Source organism: Podarcis vaucheri, assembly GCF_965113315.1.
Source record: "Podarcis vaucheri genome assembly, chromosome: 11".
NCBI classification, from domain to species: domain Eukaryota; kingdom Metazoa; phylum Chordata; class Lepidosauria; order Squamata; family Lacertidae; genus Podarcis; species Podarcis vaucheri.
Genome location: NC_138749.1, coordinates 59,220,028 through 59,239,367, shown reverse-complemented (window position 1 = coordinate 59,239,367; position 19,340 = coordinate 59,220,028).

Sequence of the window (19,340 nt, the reverse complement as noted above, 5' to 3'; positions counted from 1 at the left end):
GCCTCTTCTTATGTTTATCTGTGGCCAGCCATACCAACATTACATCATCATCTTTCCAACCTCATCCTGCCCTTTTGGAATGCTACAACTTACGGGAACAGCACTCACTGGCTACAAAGAGAAGGAGGTGTAACAACAGGGCTTATTGTTTTTCAAATTCCATATTTATTTTTATTGTTGTTAGCTCTGTTAGCACCTGTCAGGGGTTCAGGAGCAGAGGCGAGGGCAAGGGAGGAAACAGAGAGCGAGGGGGAGGAGGCAGAAGAAAAGATGAGTGATGACGACGACCCGAGATCTCCGAGTCTTTCCAGTGAACTGCTCCCACGGCTCTGTCTGAAGCTTCCGTCTCCACCCTCATCGGCCTGCTGGGGTTGACATGCAGCAGCTGCTCTTCCGACGCGAAGAGACGCTTGAGTGCCTGAAAGGACTGCTCCGCCTGTTCCGTCCAGATGAACTTCTTCTTCTTGGAGCTGAGCGTGTCTGTGATGGCCACTGTTTGCATCGCAAAGCCCTTGATAAACTTGCGATAGAAGTTCGCAAAGCCGACAAACCGCTGGACCTCCTTCCGGTTCCGCGGGCTTTTCCAATCCAACACCGCGCGAACCTTGGCGCTGTCCATGGCGAGCCCCTTGTTAGACAACTTGTAGCCCAGGAAATCCACCTCCGTCACGTCGAACTGGCACTTCTCTAGCTTGGCGTAAAGCCTATGCTGCTGTAGCCTGCTCAGCACTTCCTTGACGTGTCTGTCGTGATCTTGCTGCGATTCCGAAAAGATCAAGATGTCATCCAAGAAGCAGACGCACGTCTTGTAGAGGAGCCCCGCTAACACGTGGTGCATGAAGGCTTGAAAACAGTGGGAGCCATTTTGTAGTCCAAAAGGCATAACTCTATATTCGTAGGTGCCCAGGGGCGTAAACATGGCTGTCTTCCACTCATCTCCTTCCCGCATGCGAATGAGGTTGTACGCCCCTCACAGGTCCAACTTGGTGAACACGCGGCCCTTGCGCACCGTTGCGAGGAGGTCGTCGATTCTGGGCATGGGGAAGTCCGATGGCTTGGTCACACTGTTCAAGGTGCGATAGTCCACGACCAGCCTTTTTTGGGGCGTGGCCTTCTTCTTAACAAAGAATACAGGACTGCCCCCCACTGCCTTGGACTCCCGGATGAAATCGCGCTCCAAATTGTGATCTATGAACTCTTTGAGTTCCTGTACAAGAATCTGGAGCACTGGCGCACGGCGCAGTTCCTGAACCAGAGGCAGATACGTTGGGCAGAGTTCTTTGCGAACTTCGACTTCCGCATAGAGTATGTCCCGGGAGACACCAACGTCATGGCGGATGCCCTATCCCGTAAACCGCAGTATCTGGAGGAGGCGACGCCAGCGGCGGCCATGCACATCTTCGCACCGACAGTGTGGGCGTGCGCTTCGGCAACAGTTGACCTGGATGCGGTAAGGCGAGCGTTGCAGGATGACTCCTTTGCGCAAGCAAAGATGGCAGAGGTGCACAGGGGCACGGCGGCGACCGACGAGTTCCAGGTGCGTGATGGATTGCTCATCCGTAAAGGCGCCATCTACGTACCGGGAGACGAACTTCGCGCCAAGGTACTGCAGCAGCTGCACGACGCGCCCACTGCCGGGCACTTTGGCAAGGAGAAGACGATGGAATTAGTCGCTAGAGACTTCTGGTGGCCCAAAATGAGAGGGGAAGTCGCGGACTACGTGGCGAGGTGCGACACCTGCCAGAGGGCCAAACCAGTGCACAGACCGCCGGCCGGACTGCTGGAACTGCTGCAAACCCCGTTCGAACCGTGGGAGAGAGTGGCCCTAGACTTTGTCACGGATCTACCCAGCTCGAGGGGCAAGACAGCGGTGCTCGTGGTGGTGGACTTGTTCACCAAGATGGCGCATTTCATTCCGTGTGCGAAAGTGGCCACGGCGGAACAAACCGCTAAACTGTTCATAGATCACGTGTTCAAGGTTCACGGTCTGCCGCGGTCTATACTGTCCGACCGGGGGCGACAGTTCATCTCGAACTTCTGGCAGAAGCTAATGGGCTTCCTGAACGTCAAGATCAACCTGGCGTCGGCGAGACACCCGCAGACCAACGGCCAAGCGGAGCGAGTCAATGCCATCATGCAGCAGTACCTGAGATGTTATGCAAACCAACAACCTGCAACGTGGGTGGATTACCTGCCACTCGCCGAGTTCGCCTACAACAACACGAAACACGTGTCCACAGGAGTGACGCCGTTCTTCGCCAACAATGAAAAGCACCCCAGAACCTTCCCGGGACTCGAAAGAATGGGGGAGGGGGAGCCACAGGCAGCAGACGCGTTCGCGTCGGAGTTGCAGGAGGTCCACGATCAGCTCAGACGGCAGCTGGAGCTAGCTAAGCATGCATACAAGGTGCAAGCGGACAAACACAGGCGGGTCGGCGAAGAGATCCAAGTGGGAGCTTGGGCTGGTTGGCAGCCCACGCAGTGCCGGCCAGATCGTTGGCAAAGAAGAAGCTTGGGCATAAGCAACTGGGGCCCTACCAAGTCGAGGCACAGGTCAACCCGGTGGCCTTCCGGCTGACTCTTCCGGAGGGATCCAGGATGCATCCGGTGTTTCACAGATCGGTGCTCACTCCCTACAAGGCTCCTCACAGATTTCAGGAACCGGGAACGGCACCGAGTCCACTCCAGAGGGGGGACGAGAAGGGGGGAGTACCGCAGGAAGAGCCCCTCAACGAGGTCACAGAGATTTTGGACTCTAGATGGGGGGAAGAGGGAGTAGAATACCTTCTCGCCAGAGAGGGCACCTCAGCCAGTGACAACAGCTGGGTGCCAGGCTACGCTTTGGAGGAACATCTGCTCAAAGACGAGTTTCATGCCCTCTTCCCGCACAGGCCCATGCCAGCCGAGTTTTTCGATGACTGGCTTTTCACACCCACGCTTTCCGCCAGCACGTTCCGGGGGTTCGACTCGGATGAGGAACCGACAATAGACACTCGTTCCCCGGAGGGGTCGACAGCGGAATCTGCCTCAGAACCCTCGTATTGGTGGGACGATAGACCAGAGGAACAGTGGCGCAGGAAGTGGCTGGAGGTTCCAAGTCGAGCGACGGATCCGGGAACGCCTGAGGCGGAGACGGACGCGGACATGTACGGGGAGGATTTTGGGTTCGAGCACTGAGGCACAGAGATGGAGGCAGAGGTGACCGTTGTCGACGAGTGCAGGGAGGAAGAACCGGAAGTCTTCAGTTGGAGGCCCGCCACGGGAAGCGAACTGTATCCGACATTCGTCTCCATGACGATGGAGCACCCAGCACCCACACCTGAAGGAGGGGAGGGGGGAAGGGGGGGCTTCGAGGGGGGGATGGATGTCAGGGGTTCAGGAGCAGAGGCGAGGGCAAGGGAGGAAACAGAGAGCGAGGGGGAGGAGGCAGAAGAAAAGATGAGTGATGACGACGACCCGAGATCTCCGAGTCTTTCCAGTGAATCAGAAGATTCACAGGAAGGAGCGCCAGTGGCCAGAGCAAGGGGGGAGCTTAGGGGGACACCCCAGGAAGAAGGGTCCAGAGGGGGCTCAGAGAGCAGCAGTTGGAAATCGGGGCCAGCATCACCAACAGAACGTAGTGGAGAGGAAGGGCACCAGGTACCGAGCTCTGGCAGCTCGCAGCAGGAGGGAGGGCATGAGTCAGGAGTGGCCACACCTCCATCGGGGAGCGAGGAAACGGTCAGGCGGCAAGTGGAAGGTTGGGCGCGCGCGCCAAGTTCAAATACACAGGAAGGTGGAGCAGTAAGCAGCCCGGAAAGGGAGCCAGGTCCTAAAGCCCGACGCAAGGAGACAGAAGGATCCGGGGGGTCAGCGTCAGAAGCGTCCAGAAAGGAAGAGACCACGGGGGGCAGAGGGACCCAGAGAAGAACGGTCAGGCGGAAAAGGTGGAGTAAGGCTAGGGTACTTAGCTGGTGTACAGGGGGCGGAGACTCAGACGGAGCTTCGCCGGTCTAACCCATAAGACGTAGAGTTGCACGCAGCAGCTTGAGAATGGAAACTGTAATTCAATAAAGACTAAGTAACCGCTGGCTAGCGTGATCCTCTGTGAGCTAGGATCTTGAAGCAGCTCTGACAGCACCATTAATATACACGGGCGAGATACAAATCTAAATTATAAAATAGAAATCAATACAGGTGTCCACTGAACCCATTCGGGGGGGGGGGGGGAGTTGTTGCTGGAAATGAGCCAAAGTGCTGATTGTTCAAAAAGCTTCATGCCTTCTAAAAGGAAACGTTCTCTACAAAAGAGGTATTAATCCCGGGGGTGGGGAAAGCGATCAGCCCCCTTTGGTGCACTGGGTGAGAATATATTGCTTTCCCTTTTTAGGAGGGGAACATCTGCATTCACTGTGTCCACACAAATGTTATTTCTTCATGCAGCCAGACACATGAATGGGAATACGGACAAAATGTCTCTGTCCCCTGCTTTCATTGCACAGTCTGATCCATAAGAAGCTTCTCCAGCTAAGAAACTAGGAGGAGGAAAACCAAGAGGGTATCATAAATCTCTCCACTCGCTCACTAAGCATAGAAGGAACCAAAGGACTAATGAATATGTAATTATTCACTGGCAAAATCTGGCAATTAACCAGCTACTTCTGTTTCCTTTGTTCACTGAGCCAGGGGCCCACCTTCTTCTCTCCCACCCAGATATATTTTTGACATCCTTTCCTATTAGAATTCTGAACCAAAATTAAACCCATCTCACAATCGAGCCTTGTTGCTGAGGAATGCTCCCACGTCATCTGTGTCATGACAACACAGCTATTCAGGATTCAGAGTGTGTATGTTTTTCTTCCCCTCCGTCCTCCTTCTCTTCCCCCCTCCCCTTCTCTCTCTCTTTTTTAAAACAGCTTTAAAAAGATTGGATAACAAAAGTGATTACTTAGTGATGCTGTGCTGAGCTATCTAAAGCAAGGGGCAGGTAGACCTGCCCACACCTCAAGAGAGAAAAATAAGGTAAAGTGGGTGACGCTTCCTGTTCAGTTGCGGGGGTGCAAGAAAAGGCACTTCCAGGGGAAAGAAGGTGGCCAGAGAAGAGGGGTGCAAGAGGGAAGGAAGGAAGGAAGGAAGGAAGGAAGGAAGGAAGGAAGGAAGGGAGGGAGGGAGGGAGGGAGGGAGGGAGGAAGGAAGGAAGGAAGGAAGGAAGGAAGGAAGGAAGGAAGGAAGGAAGGAAGGAAGGAAGGAAGGAAGGAAGGAAGGAAGGAAGGTCATTAGAGGAGAGAAACACAGCAAAAGCTGGGGAAGATCTAGCTATGGTAGAAGTGCCAGTATAAACACTTCAAATATATATTTTTGGCCATGTGGGCTGGGTGTTTTTTAGTTCTCTGTCAAAGCTAGTCAAGAGGCGAGATTTAGCAATTCTGTGGTGAGAAACAGTTTTCCTCTATTTAGGAAACGTGCAATTCAGTAGCCTTGGAAAGAACACCCTCACCGCCTGCTTTGCCCACCCTGAATGCCTGACCACTAGGGATGTGCAAATCTGTCCATTTCAGTTTCAGCCCCACATACAGTTTTATAAAATCAATCCTCAAGGTTACAAACACTTGGATACGGACCCTCAAAAGAACCAGAACCTCTGTAGCAGACACTGTTGATAAACTTTTGGATGCTGTCACAACCTGTTTCTCCAGAAGGAAAGGAATTTTAGGAAAACATTTTAATTTTAGGAAATTTAAAATTTTAAGAAAACATCAATGTGCCAACATTAGTTTAGTCTGAGTACCTTTCCAACTTCGAAAGCAAGCATAAGAATTCCCTCAGTAACATTGGGGTTACTTACTAGCACTGCAGTCATCATGCCTTCATTCAACTCCAATTTGTTCAACTTCATTCACTTGTCAGGACTTCCAAACTCTGATTTAGGGCAAATTTGCCTATACAGTGGTACCTCGGGTTAAGAACTTAATTCGTTCTGGACGTCCATTCTTAACCTGAAACTGTTCTTAACCTGAAGCACCACTTTAGCTAATGGGGCCTGCTGCTGCTGCTGCTGCCGCCACCACGCAATTTCTGTTCTCATCCTGAAGCAAAGTTCTTAACCCAAGGTACTGTTTCTGGGTTAGCGGAGTCTATAACCTGAAGCGTCTGTAACCTGAAGCATCTGTAAGCCGAGGTAAAAGGTAAAGGGTAAAGGGACCCCTGACCATTAAGTCCAGTTGCAGACAGCTCTGGGGTTCTGGTGCTCATCTCGCTTTATTGGCCGAGGGAGCTGGCGTACAGCTTCCAGGCCATGTGTCCAGCATGACTAAGCCGCTTCTGGCGAACCAGAGCAGCACACGGAAACTCCGTTTACCTTCCCGCCGGAGCGGTACCTATTTATCTACTTGCACTTGGATGTGCATTCAAACTCCTAGGTTGGCAGGAGCTGGGACCAAGCAACGGGAGCTCACCCCACCACGGGGATTCGAACTGCCGACCTTCTGATCGGCAAACCCTAGGCTCTGTGGTTTAACCCACAGCACCACCCGCGTCCTGTAACCTGAGGTACCACTATATTATTGATGAGACCCAAGTCCCAAGATCCAGATGCTCTCTCACAACAATGCCATATAGCTGTTAAACAACACTGGTGAGAAGCCATTATGTGTCAATCCTTCTTTTGCAGAACTAACTTCACAAAGAGAAATGATAAGGGAGGCAGGTGGCGCTGTGGTCTAAACCACTGAGCTTCTTGGGCTTGCCGATCAGAAGGTTGGCGGTTCAAATCCCCGCAATGGTCAGGGGTCCCTTTACCTATTAAAAATATATATAGAAATATATATAGAAATGATAGAAACATATGGGGCATCAGGCCAGATTGGGGTAATTGGTTGTTGAAGTCAGTCTAAATAAAGGTTATTTTCCACAATAGAGATTGGCTGATCTTTTTGTTGGCCTCCAGGGTCCACATGGGAGTTGTAAGAGTGACCCCCAGGGGGTACGGCCACCCTACATTCTTGCATGCACACACGGGATGCCCAAACCCACCCACCCCCAATCTGATCCATGCAGAAGCCAGCTTGTAACCCCATTCATCAAATAAGTAATCTGACAACCAGGGAAGGGGTGATTTGCATCTCCATCAGAGTGCAGGGCTAGGTGGGAAGATTTAAACTTCTCAGTGTACCCCATCTCTTTGTCTGCTTTACACACACACACACACACCCTTCTTTTTGCTGTTGCTGCCAAAAATCAGTGAGATCTTGAAGCGAAATTTGCTGCTTGGGCTCACTCAGGCCTGCAGGTCAGAGGTTAACCACCACAGTTCTACAATGTCAAAAGCTATGGAGAGGTTTAACCATATCAACAGGGAAACGTTTCCCCATCAGCCCTGAGGAGAGTCATTTATTCATCAGGGCCATCTATCTCAGTCCCATAACTACGTCAGGACCTAGACTGAAAAGAGTTTTGGGGAAGTTGTGTCATCCAGAAATGAATGAAGTTGCACAATCACCCTCCCTAAAAAGGAAAGGTTGAATATTTGTTTAAAATTGGGATTTGCATCTTGTCAATAAAATATTACAGCTTCGGCAGATAAAGGTAAAGGGACCCCTGTAGAGGAATCTTTTGCCCACCATGGGGCTCAAACCCACAAGCCTGAGATTAAGAGTCTCATGCTCTGCCAACATCCTAGTATTAAGTGTTAAAGGTAAAGAGACCCCTGACCACCAGGTCCAGTCGTGGCCAACTCTGGGGTTGCGGCGCTCATCTCGCTTTATTGGCTGAGGGAGCCAGCGTACAGCTTCCGGATCATGTGGCCAGCATGACTAAGCCTCTTCTGGCAAACCAGAGCAGCACACGGAAAAACCGTTTACCTTTCCGCCAGAGCAGTACCTATTTATCTACTTGCACTTTGACGTGCTTTCGAACTGCTAGGTTGGCAGGAGTAGGCAGATAGACATCTGATTTAATTCAGGGGGCATCTACCACCCTCTAAAGAACAATGTATTATCCTAACTGGTTGATTTAAAGATGTGCCACGGCTCTGTTATGCCTTTTGGAGTGCAAGGTGTTGGAAGTTAGCTCTCAAAATAACTGCAAAAGCTGGGAGCAGAACCTGGGTTCGTGACTCCATTCAGAAATCCACTCATGCTTTCCATACAAGTCATTATGATTTATTACAAATTGTTCTGGGTGTAATTAACTTCCATTCTCTTCTGTCACCGATCCAATTGATGAGAATGGATTTGATTTCAAAATCTTTTAACGTGATAATTCTGAAACAGCTTTTCCTTTTACATCTGCGTAAAGTTAAAACAGCCACAAGAAAGCGCAAGCAAGTTGTGATGTAATGATGTGGGAAATGAAAACAAAAGCAAACTGTGCTGGCAAAGACATAAACTGGATTTGACTCCAGTAATTAAATGTGAGCTGTGGAAGACGGAGAGGGAAACCAGAAAAACATGCAAAACAAATTGCCAGAAAAGAAAGGGAGAAAGATAAATGAGAAATAAAAGGCCGAAAGATTATAAACAAGGCATCATTATATGAAATCAGGAAGACTGTTTTCTCTCACTTATCAAATTGTACACAAGTATAAAGCCACTTTTCTGTTTTAAGGGTAATAAGATTAAGGTCCCATGTAAATATGACCCAGTGCCTTTTTATATAAAATACGACATGTTCAGCAAGGAAGGATGTGGAACATTAGCACATCTTAACAGTATAGATTACTTTAAGACAATTTCCCAGGCCCAATAAAGGCATTTTGCTTGCTCAAACAGATTGCCTCTCACATACAGGAAAAAGACTCTGCCATGGAAAATCCCTGTGAGGTGCTCTTGGCAGGACTGGAGCTGTATTTCAGTATTTGATCTAATATAGTCTGGGCAGGGTGGGGGGCAATCATCTCACACCCATCCCCACCAGTGGCGTAGTGTGGGGGGTGCAGGGGGGGCGGCCGCACCGGGCGCAACATCTGGGGGTTAGGGTTAGGGGGTGCAAATCCACGGGTTAGGGGGCACAAATTACTTGCTTTGCCCCGGGTGCTGACAACCCACGCTACGCCACTGATCCCCACCATCCCACGTGGTTCCCAAAACACACTCCTCCCATGCCTTTTTAATTAAAAATGAACAAAACATTTTTTTTAAAGCTATGTTTTTTAGCTGCCAGGCAGTTATTTTTCCTACAGTCTACTTGAAATAACCATAGTTCTCCCATATGAACCAAACCAACCAAGTCCTCAAGTGAACTGTCAGTGTGAGTGTCTTTAAAAAGCAGGCCCTACACGTTGCTTAAACGTAACAGGAAATCGCTTTATTCTGAATCCGACCATTGGTCCATCTAGCTCAGGGGTCAGCAAGGCTTACCGGGCATGGAGATCCTCCGTGGGCTGGACCAGTGCAGTGCAATGCTGAAAATTGCGTCTGCGCATGTCTGCGGCACCGAAAATAGCTTCTGCACATGCCCAGACACTGAAAATTGCCTGTGCAGAAGCGGTTTTCGGCGTCTGGGCATGTGCAGAAGCGATTTTCAGTGCCGTGGACATGCGCAGTCACGATTTCTGGTGTCTGGGCATGCGCAGAAGTGATTTCTGGAACCACACCGCTCTGTGGCAGCACTCAGGAACTTGCCAAGTGGGCAGCTCTGTTCAGGGGCAGGTCATGGACCAGTTAAGCGACCCTCATGGGCTGCTTCCGGCACTTGGGCCTTAGGTTGCTGACCTCTGGTCTAGCTCAGTACGGTCTAACTAACTAACAGCAGTTCTCTGGGGGTTTAGGCAGGGATTGGAAGTGGGACCTTCTGGATGTGAAGCAGATCCTCTGCTCCTCAGCTATGACCCTTCGGCTAAGCAGAGGGATGTCCTTCCAAAGTGAGGTGGCTCCTTTACAAAGGAAAGTCGCCTGTTTGGAGTGCTGTCTGCTCCAAGTCCAGTTTAAAGAGGAAGAATCATAAGAGTTCCGGCACCTCTTTTTGTAGAAAAATCATGCTGTGCAAAGCTGATACAAAACGGTGTCCTATTTTGTCCTACTTTGGTGAGGAAATATAAGTGGCCGCCCTATTCCAAACAGGGAAGATTTCCCTAGTCACAATCTTCTTGGATACTAGGCCAAACCGCCTGTTTCTGCTGGATATTAACAGAATGATGAACTGCAGCAGAGTTCCCGTCTAATGAGATTTTGTTTATGAAATCCTTTAATAAAGCTGCAGAGAGTATATTTTTGTTCCCACTAGCTTCCAGCTCTCCTTTGAAAGGCAAAATTACCACAATTAATAATACCCTGTTTTGCTCTATATAATTCCTGCAGATTGCATTCTTTGTTCTGCTGTTTATCATCTGGAATTTTTAGTGTATGCACATCAACTTCAGATCCATCTCTACACCCACTGGTGCTCTTTAGAAACAGAATACATTTCATGGATATTAAAAATAGTAAATGAATCCCATGTTTTCTTCTTTCTACAGCGTTTTGTACCATGTAAAAGAGATGAAGCATATTTTTTTTTACTGCTGTCTTGGCACCATGCCTCATATATAGGGATAACACACACACCAAATTCACTTTTCTCTACTTTATAGTTGCAAGCATTTTTTCCTTTGCCATCCTTTTTAGGTTGCAGAATTTTCACTCTAGGAATTTCCACAACAATATGCATTTTGACCAATTATTATGAATGTACAAAGCGGCCTTTTAATGGCACAGACCAATGGGCAATCTACTACGATTGTCTGCTATGACTGGCAACTGTTAATAGCTCTCCAGGGTTCAGACAAGGATCTTTCTTAGCCCTACCTGTAAATGCCCAGGGCTGAAACTGAGATCTTCTGCATGTTAAAATTGTGCCAACTCTTAGGAGCCAACATTTGAGGGGGCCAGCCATTCAAATGATGTGTGTGTGTGTGTGTGTGTGTGTGTGTGTGTGTACGAACACACACGCCAAATCTTGTGTTCAATTATGTGGGATGGAACTTATCTGCCTCCCCCCAATATTTTATTCAAGATGGCACCCCTGGCTCCACCACTAAGTTACACCTTCTTCCCACAATCTTGTTCTGTCATACGGGTTTAACAGTCAGGGCATTGAATTGTTATGTGGTTTTTATCTCTGTTAAATGTTCATTGGCTCTCATGCTTCCACAAAACCGGGATTGGCCAATCAGTTGCTCCCATGGGTACCCACATGCAACCCAGCCTCACCGCTGTCCTGTACTACCCCAGCTCCATTGCGGTTAGCTGCAACTAACCAGCAGACGATCATCTACTGAAGAGCTATCCAGTCCAAGTCTGGTTTAAAGATTTAAAAATGCATTAATAGAGAGAGCAGGGCCCTTGAAGCTGTCCAGCGAGAGTTAGCTCCAGGACAGCTGACTGAGTAAGACACTGAGGTCACCAGGGCGCAGTCTTCCTGTTAGAATTCCTGCTCCGTGATTGCAGTCATGGGATTGACTTTCACATGACGGTGTATGTTTTGACTCCACAGAGTGGGAAGTGACGGAGACAGGATGTTTGTGTTACTGTGTTCCATGAAGTGGGACGATTGTCCTTTGTTTTGTTTTTTCTCTTTGCTGTCTGATGCTAGAGAGAGAGGGAGCCGTGTTGCAGTGCTCTGTCTGTGTTTATATGTAAATAAAGTAGATTAGCCAAAATGCTGAGTTGCTGAGGTCTGTTACGCAAGCTGCAAAGACTCTGCGGATCCCTAAGTGTGCCGATGTCTGTTGGCATCGGTCACTGTGATGTTTGGGCTGAAGAAAGCTTTTGAAGCTCCCAAACGATTGACCAGGAGGGAGAGAACATGCCAGTCGGGCATGAGTCTCTGCCAGGGTCCTACTCAAGCTACTATGGTGAGATGCACTGTATTTCCATTTAGATTTACAGCTATTATTTCCAACTTGACATCTACACATATTAACACATGAGGTGCTTATGCAAATCTGCGACATCTGTTGTCCTCTTTTTTGTGACGTGTAATTGATCACCCTGGCAGGTGAAAGGACCAAGCAAACCAGAAGGCTGGGCCCTTGTATTGAAGCCAGGCTTGGCCAATCTAAGGGATGTGGAACCTGTGGCTCATTTGATGTTGCTGTACTCTGATCCCTTTCAGCTCCAGCCACAATGACTAATGAGCAGGGATGATTGGAGCTTGTAATCCAAGAATATATGGAGGGCCATAGGATCCCTATCATGGATTTTGAAGGTTCAGTCTATCTACTTATCATAATGGCCAGTGCTGTGCTCACCTATTCCCTTCTGTGTGCCCAAAGAAGACTCTGATATCCAGTGCTTTCTTTCTTAAAAATAATGTTTAGGGGTACTCTCATTTTGACTCAAGAAAATCACCATTTTCAAATCAGGGGAAATAAATACAGTAAATGGACACACGTACAAAGAACATGCATTACACTGGGAAAGGAAATGAAGCCGCCATCAGAGGTGGTAACAACAAAACTGACCTATCACAGTGCTAGATTCCAACTCCTACTTCACACATTAAACGCCCGCTTCTGTCTGAGACTCAGGAAACACCATGATAGGAAATGAGGCCACCATCGGGGGTAGCAACGGAACTGGCGATTTACTGTGCTAGAGAAGAAACTAATATTTTTAAAGAAATTTAGTTTCTTCTCCCATTAGATTCACAAAGTGTTTAGGGGTATGCGTACTCCAGTGTCCCCCCAGAAAAAAAGCACAGCTGATATCTATCTGAGTGCATAGAAGCCTCCAAAGAAGCAGGACTAGGCACCAGTTCTGTTCTGTTCTCTCTCTCTCTCTCTCTCTCTGTGTGTGTGTGTACATTCAGCATTCATTCACACAACTGCCCTGAACTGATCCTATGCAGACATGAAGATTGCAATGCCATATGTGCTTTTCCACTTCCCCCAAAGCATTTTTCCATATATTTCAATGGTGAAGGTGCATCTGTGTACATCAGGGGTCAGCAACCTTTTTCAGCCATGGGCCGGTCCACCGTCCCTCAGACCATGTGCTGGGCCAGACTATATTTTTTTGCGGGGGGCGGGGGAATGAATGAATTCCTATTCCCCACAAATAACCCAGAGATGCATTTTAAATAAAAACACACATTCTACTCATGTAAAAACACGCTGACTCCCGGACCGTGCACGGGCCAGATTGAGAAGGCAATTGGGCCTCATCCAGCCCCCGGGCCTTAGGTTGCCTACGCCTGGTGTACACAATGGGGCATACACACCACAAAGCTGTGTCACACATTTAAATGAATGGAAATATCCACGCATTCAGAAACTCCATATTCAAATTACAGCTCTCAGGCTGTGCTTAAGAGTAATGTGAAGTCATCTCATCACCAATAAAAGCAACCCAAGAATTGCTCCTTAGTTCATGCTAGGAAGAGGTCTGCCTCCTCATACCACTGGATTTAACGCTGGTTAAATTAGTATGTCCTGGATTTACACGGTTCAGTGTTTTGAGGTTTTTAAATGTATTCAGCTGTAATGAAGTATGATCATACTTGCTGCATAAGGCCAAGAGATTTCCTGAAATCTGAAAGGCTTAGAAAATTGGTTTTTCACATCTCTTCAAGCACCTGTACTGACAAAATCCAGCAGACCAAGGCCACACACACAAGAAATACTTTACTGCTAAATAATATGATCCATCTTGTGTTTTGTTCAGCCATAAAGTTAGAATTTTATAAACATAGAATCATAGAACTGTAGAGGAATCTTTTGCCCACCATGGGGCTCCAACCCAAAACCCTGAGATTAAGAGTCTCATGCTCTGCCAACATCCTAGTATTAAGTGTTAAAGGTAAAGAGACCCCTGACCACCAGGTCCAGTCGTGACCGACTCTGGTGTTGCGGCGCTCATCTCGCTTTATTGGCCGAGGGAGCCGGCGTACAGCTTCCGGGTCATGTGGCCAGCATGACTAAGCCGCTTCTGGCGATCCAGAGCAGCGCACAGAAATGCCGTTTACCTTCCCGCTGGAGCGGTACCTATTTATCTACTTGCACTTGGACGTGCTTTCAATCTGCTAGGTTAGGAGCAGGACCGAGCAACGGGAGCTCACCCCGTCCCGGGGATTCAAACTGCCGATTTTCTGATCAGCAAGCCCTAGGCTCAGTGGTTTAATCCACAGCGCCACCCGCATCCCTGTATTAAGTGTTAGAAGACACTTAAATACTGGATTGCAATTCTAACCCAATTTGCCTCATAGTAAGCCCCAGTGAATTCAGCTTCTGAGTAGAAATGGAGTAGAAATCGAAGTGTGCTAGTTATCTCCCCTTTGTTCCCTTAAAATCAGTGAGACTGAAATCATGACTAACTTTTCAAACTGACTAACTTTTCAAACTGATTCAAACTGTTCACTGAATGCAGTTTGAAACTGTAGGAAGAGGACTCTAATTGGTCAAGCTGAGCCTCATAGGAACATAGAAAGCTGCCTTCTACCTTCTATCCCCAAATGATATTCTTCAGGGACTTGGATGGAGAAAAATATTTTCCATCACCTGGTACCTGACCCTTGTCTTAAAACTGGGGAAGCAAGGAATTGAACCTGCAAAGTTGGTGCTTCACTACTAATCAGTCAACCTTCTCTCATTTTTAATTTTTCATTAACAACATGGGAGCATGCATGCTACTTTGGGAAGAGGATGATTGTACCTTCACATATTTTAGAGAGATAAATGACCATAAATCATTTATTCCATTGTAGTCCCGTGGAACAAGAGATACAATGCCAAATTGAAGAGGGCAGAGGTGAAGGTGCAGAGATCCCCCAAGCTAACCAGTTGGTTCATTTTCTTTTTGATATTGGGGACGTTCCATGGGAATATTGTGTGCAGTTCTGATTGCCCCATCTCAAAAAGGACATAAGAGGCTAGAAAACATGGAGAGAGGGAAACCCAAATGATCTAAGTGTTGGCACATCTTACCTTCAAAGAAAGACACAATCATTGTGGCAACCATATCTCCCTTATTCCTCTCTCACAATACTAAGTCACGGAGATACTCCTTGACATTGATTAGGTTCAGAAAAGATAGAGGAAGGACTTCTTTGCATAATACAAATTTATGGAATTTGCTACCACAAGAAGTGGTGATGTCCACAAGTTTAGATGCCTTTAGAATGGGAACAGACAAATGTTCCCTTCTTGCATAATCTGCTTTATACCCAGAAGAGGCCAGGGGACCGTGCTGCAGGTTCATCCCCAACATCATGTGGTAGCCTGCCTTGGTATCCACTCATTGAACATGGGCATCTGAGCAGGAAGCCTTCAATCATACAGTACGATGTGTATAGTTTTCCCACAAAATATTGAAACCTGATCACACATGGTTCCAGATCACATGGAAATCCTACAGGTGGAGAGCTCTAGATCTTGCTGAATGCTTCATGGTTTTTTTCTTTTTTTGTATTTGTAATTGTTTGCTGCAGTTTTTAAGTTTCTCTATTCAGCTCCATTTGCCCACAGTCTTAGTATCTTCATTTCCTCTGTTGCTTCCCCACTGTCTATTTTTAGAGTGTAAGTTATTTGAGGACAGAGACCTATCTTTGCCTAGGGACCCTAAGGCTCAATGTACATGGACTGTGTTGAGGACAGAGATGTATGTACACGTTTGACTAGATCACTGTAAGAGACTCTGCAACCAATTGTGCTGAATTATTGTTATGATTATTGCGTAGAAGCAGTAGAAATTTATTAGTAGTAGCAGTACTTCAGTTTAGTAAGATGAATGAACACAGGCAATTGAGCAGAGTGTTGGATCATCTGCTTTGCATACAGAGGGTTCCAGGTTGAGTCCCTTGCACCACATTTTAAAAGGATCCGGCAACAGAGAAGTGGAAAGGTCTTTGCTTGAGATGGCTGCTGCAAGCCAGACTTGACAACACCAAGTGTGAGGGGAAAATAATCTGACTTAGTCTGAGGCAGATTCCAGTGTGAGGTACTCCTGAATACTGGGGGATTTTTCCTCATAAATAACTCTGTGAATGTGGACCTTAGTATGGGATCTTCTGCACTGCTCTCAAAAATCCACATTTTTCAAATCCGTTTTGTGTATTGTAGCCCTCTGTGGTTCTGTACCTATTTGAGTTGTTTGCTGTTCTTGCATTCCATTGTATCTGGACCACACATGCTGCCTATTTGTATTTCAGATCTAGAGTCATGTTGCTTATTTAAAAAGCCCCACCCTTCACAAGCAAACCATAAAACCCACTGACATTGTCTTCTATCCCTGTTTCTGGCCTGCAGCATTACTGACAACTCAGTCTCAGGCACTCCTACTCAGAAGTAAGCCTCACTGAGTGCAAATGGACTTCATCCTAGGTAAATATTGTTACACATATGCCTAGTCTGTGAGCGGTGTGAGATTTCAGGGGTTCCAGATGCATTTACCTGGGGTCTAGGTTTCCTTTCCGGCGGGAAGGTAAATGGCGTTTCCGTGCACTGCTCTGGTTCGCCAGAAGCGTCTTAGTCATGCTGGCCACATGACCCGGAAGCTGTATGCCGGCTCCCTAGACCAGTAAAGCGAGATGAGCGCTGCAACCCCAGAGTCAGCCACGACTGGACCTAATGGTCAGGGGTCCCTTTACCTTAGGTTTCCTTTTGATAATGAGGCACAGCAGAGACTGTGGTATCTTTATGATCTATGGTTTATTTGCATATATATACAACCTGAGCCTATGACGGAGAGGTTCCATGCCACAGCCCTGGATTCAAACAGTCATCAGCCATTGTGCCCTATGACTCACTATCCAACTTGCTAACTCTCTAAGCTTCTAGCTCTCATTGCTTCTAAATTCTCATCCCTAAGCCTTGCCTTTTTCTGTAAAGTGAAAGCCAGCCCCCCTCCATTTGCCATCACATGCAAAGTTTAATGGCTCGTCTCCCAGGCTATCACACCATGAGGAAGTCAAAAGGTAAAGGGATGCCTGACCGTTAAGTCCAGTCATGGACGACTCTGGGGTTGCGGCGCTCATCTCGCTTTATTGGCCGAGGGAGCTGGCGTACAGCTTCCGGGTCATGTGGCCAGCATGACTAAGCCACTTCTGGCGAACCAGAGCAGTGCACGGAAATGCTGTTTACCTATTTATCTACTTACACTTGGACGTGCTTTCTAACTGCTAGGTGGGCAGAATCAGGGACCGAGCAACGGGAGCTCACCCCGTTGTGGGGATTCAAACCACCAACTTCCGAGCAGCAAGCCCTAGGCTCAGTGGTTTAGACCACAGCGCCACCCATGTCCCATGAGGAAGTTAGCCTTGCTTAATTAGCTCTCAATATTTTGTTGATTCCAGGAGATTAGCATTGTCTAGTACAAAGTTTAATATGCACTGGTCTGGCTTAATGCACACGTCTTACACCCAGTCTTAACACTCCAAGCATTGATTAAATTCTAACCTTTGCTTGATCCAGAGATTATAGTGGTCTAGCACCCACAAACTCATAGCATTATGTTTCTCCCTGTCTGCTGCCTTCCTTCATGTTCGCAGGCACCCAGTGGCAGGATTCAGCAATTCAGAGGAGTTGTTAAGGGGAAAATGGGATAACCCCAATACTGTGATATGGCAAACACACATTACATAGCACAGCAGAATGTAATCGGTTTAAAAAAACCTTTTCAAATTGCTACTGATTAGCTGAAAGGCAGATTTTAGCTTCAGAAAAACTGATATGTCACCCAACCAGTAGAAAAGGCGGGTAATTTCTACTCCCAAAATGTAGGAAAATTTCATTTTACCTACACGGTAAAATTTGAGACAGTACAGATGAGGCTTAAAAAACAGCAACAACCGTTAGTGCCAGAAAATGTGACTTAGAAAAACACTAGAGGGCAGTGGATGCTGTGCGCTGTATCACAGTCTCCAATGAGCTCTCCATGCAAGTGAAGTTACCAAATTCCTTATCTTCAGCAAATGCCAGAGAATGACAAAGAACAGTCCCTTCAATTTTGGAGAAGGGACAAAGTGTGCTCACAGGAGTTTACTGAACCTTAAAGATACGCCACATCCATTGCGCATCACTGTTCTTTTCAAGCTGGATTCCCATGTGTCTGTCTTAGGACATCCTTTTCAGACATCAAAGGAGGCTCTGTAGCAAAGCCACACACAGTGAATGCCAGCAGGCGCAGCAGAGGAGACAGAGGCAGGAGAGACCTCAAAGTTAAAGTCATCTGTAATTACAGAGGCTGTGGGATCAAACAACAGGATTGTTTTTAAAATTCTGTCAAAAAGAAAGGGTCGCATGAGTAAATAAATAACCACAGGGAGGCATTTGGGGAGAGGGTCTTTCATTGATTAGCTTTTAAGCATTTGGCAGATATCTATCTATCGCATCTATCACAGCCTTAGTGCCACGATAGGTGCTTTGCATTTTAGTGCCCGAATCCAAGGCTTGCACTTTGGGCTTTTGCTCAGGGGAGGTTTGGTGAAAGCAAGGGCTGTCCTGCTTTTCAGTTGCACAGGACAAAACGCACAGGAGAAAGGTGATTATTAACTCCCATCTGCTGGAAGAAGGCTGCTGGTGCTGCAGGGAGAGGTTTTGTTCCTGCAAGCTATGAAGATCTGCTGAGAATTCTAATGCTTGTTTACCAACTGAAATGTGCTTTCTGAAAGAGCAGGATGTTTCCAAGCAAACAAGATGTGAACATCTAACACACTCCCTCCCCTCTTTCCATGACCCCCCCCCTTCAGATGGAGTTATGAATTTGGATTCAGTTCTGTGCAATTTGGATTCATTAACCCATTCATTATAATATTGCATACAAGAAGTACGGTCATTCCATCACTCTTTGTGCCCAATGAAGGCTCTGGAATATATATGATGGTTCCTTCTGCAGAAATTGTAGATTCAGGGTTTCTAATGCTTAATTTGTTTAATTGCATCCTATATCTCATTATATGTTGGGATGCTGGTGGCACTGTGGTCTAAACCACTGAACCTAGGGCTTGCCAATCAGAAGGTCGGCAGTTCAAATCCCTGTGACGGGGTGAGCTCCCATTACTCAGTCCCAGCTCCTGCCAACCTAGCAGTTCGAAAGCACGTCAAAGTGCAAGTAGATAAATAGGTACCGCTCCGGCGGGAAGGTAAATGATGTTTCCGTGCACTGCTCTGGTTTTGCCAGAAGCGGCTTAGTCATGCTGGCCACATGACCCGGAAAAACTTCCTGCCAACAAATCCGGCTCCCTCAGCCAATAAAGCAAGATGAGTGCCACAACCCCAGAGTCGTTCGCGGCTGGACTTAACTGTCAGGGGTCCCTTTACCTTTACCTTATCTCATTATATAGCTGTCCCAGTTTGCGGATTTATTTTTAAAAGAATACTGAGGAATGTTTATAGGAAGCAATCACATGTAGCTACTGCTAAAAGAAATTGGGATTGGGCTGGGGAATAG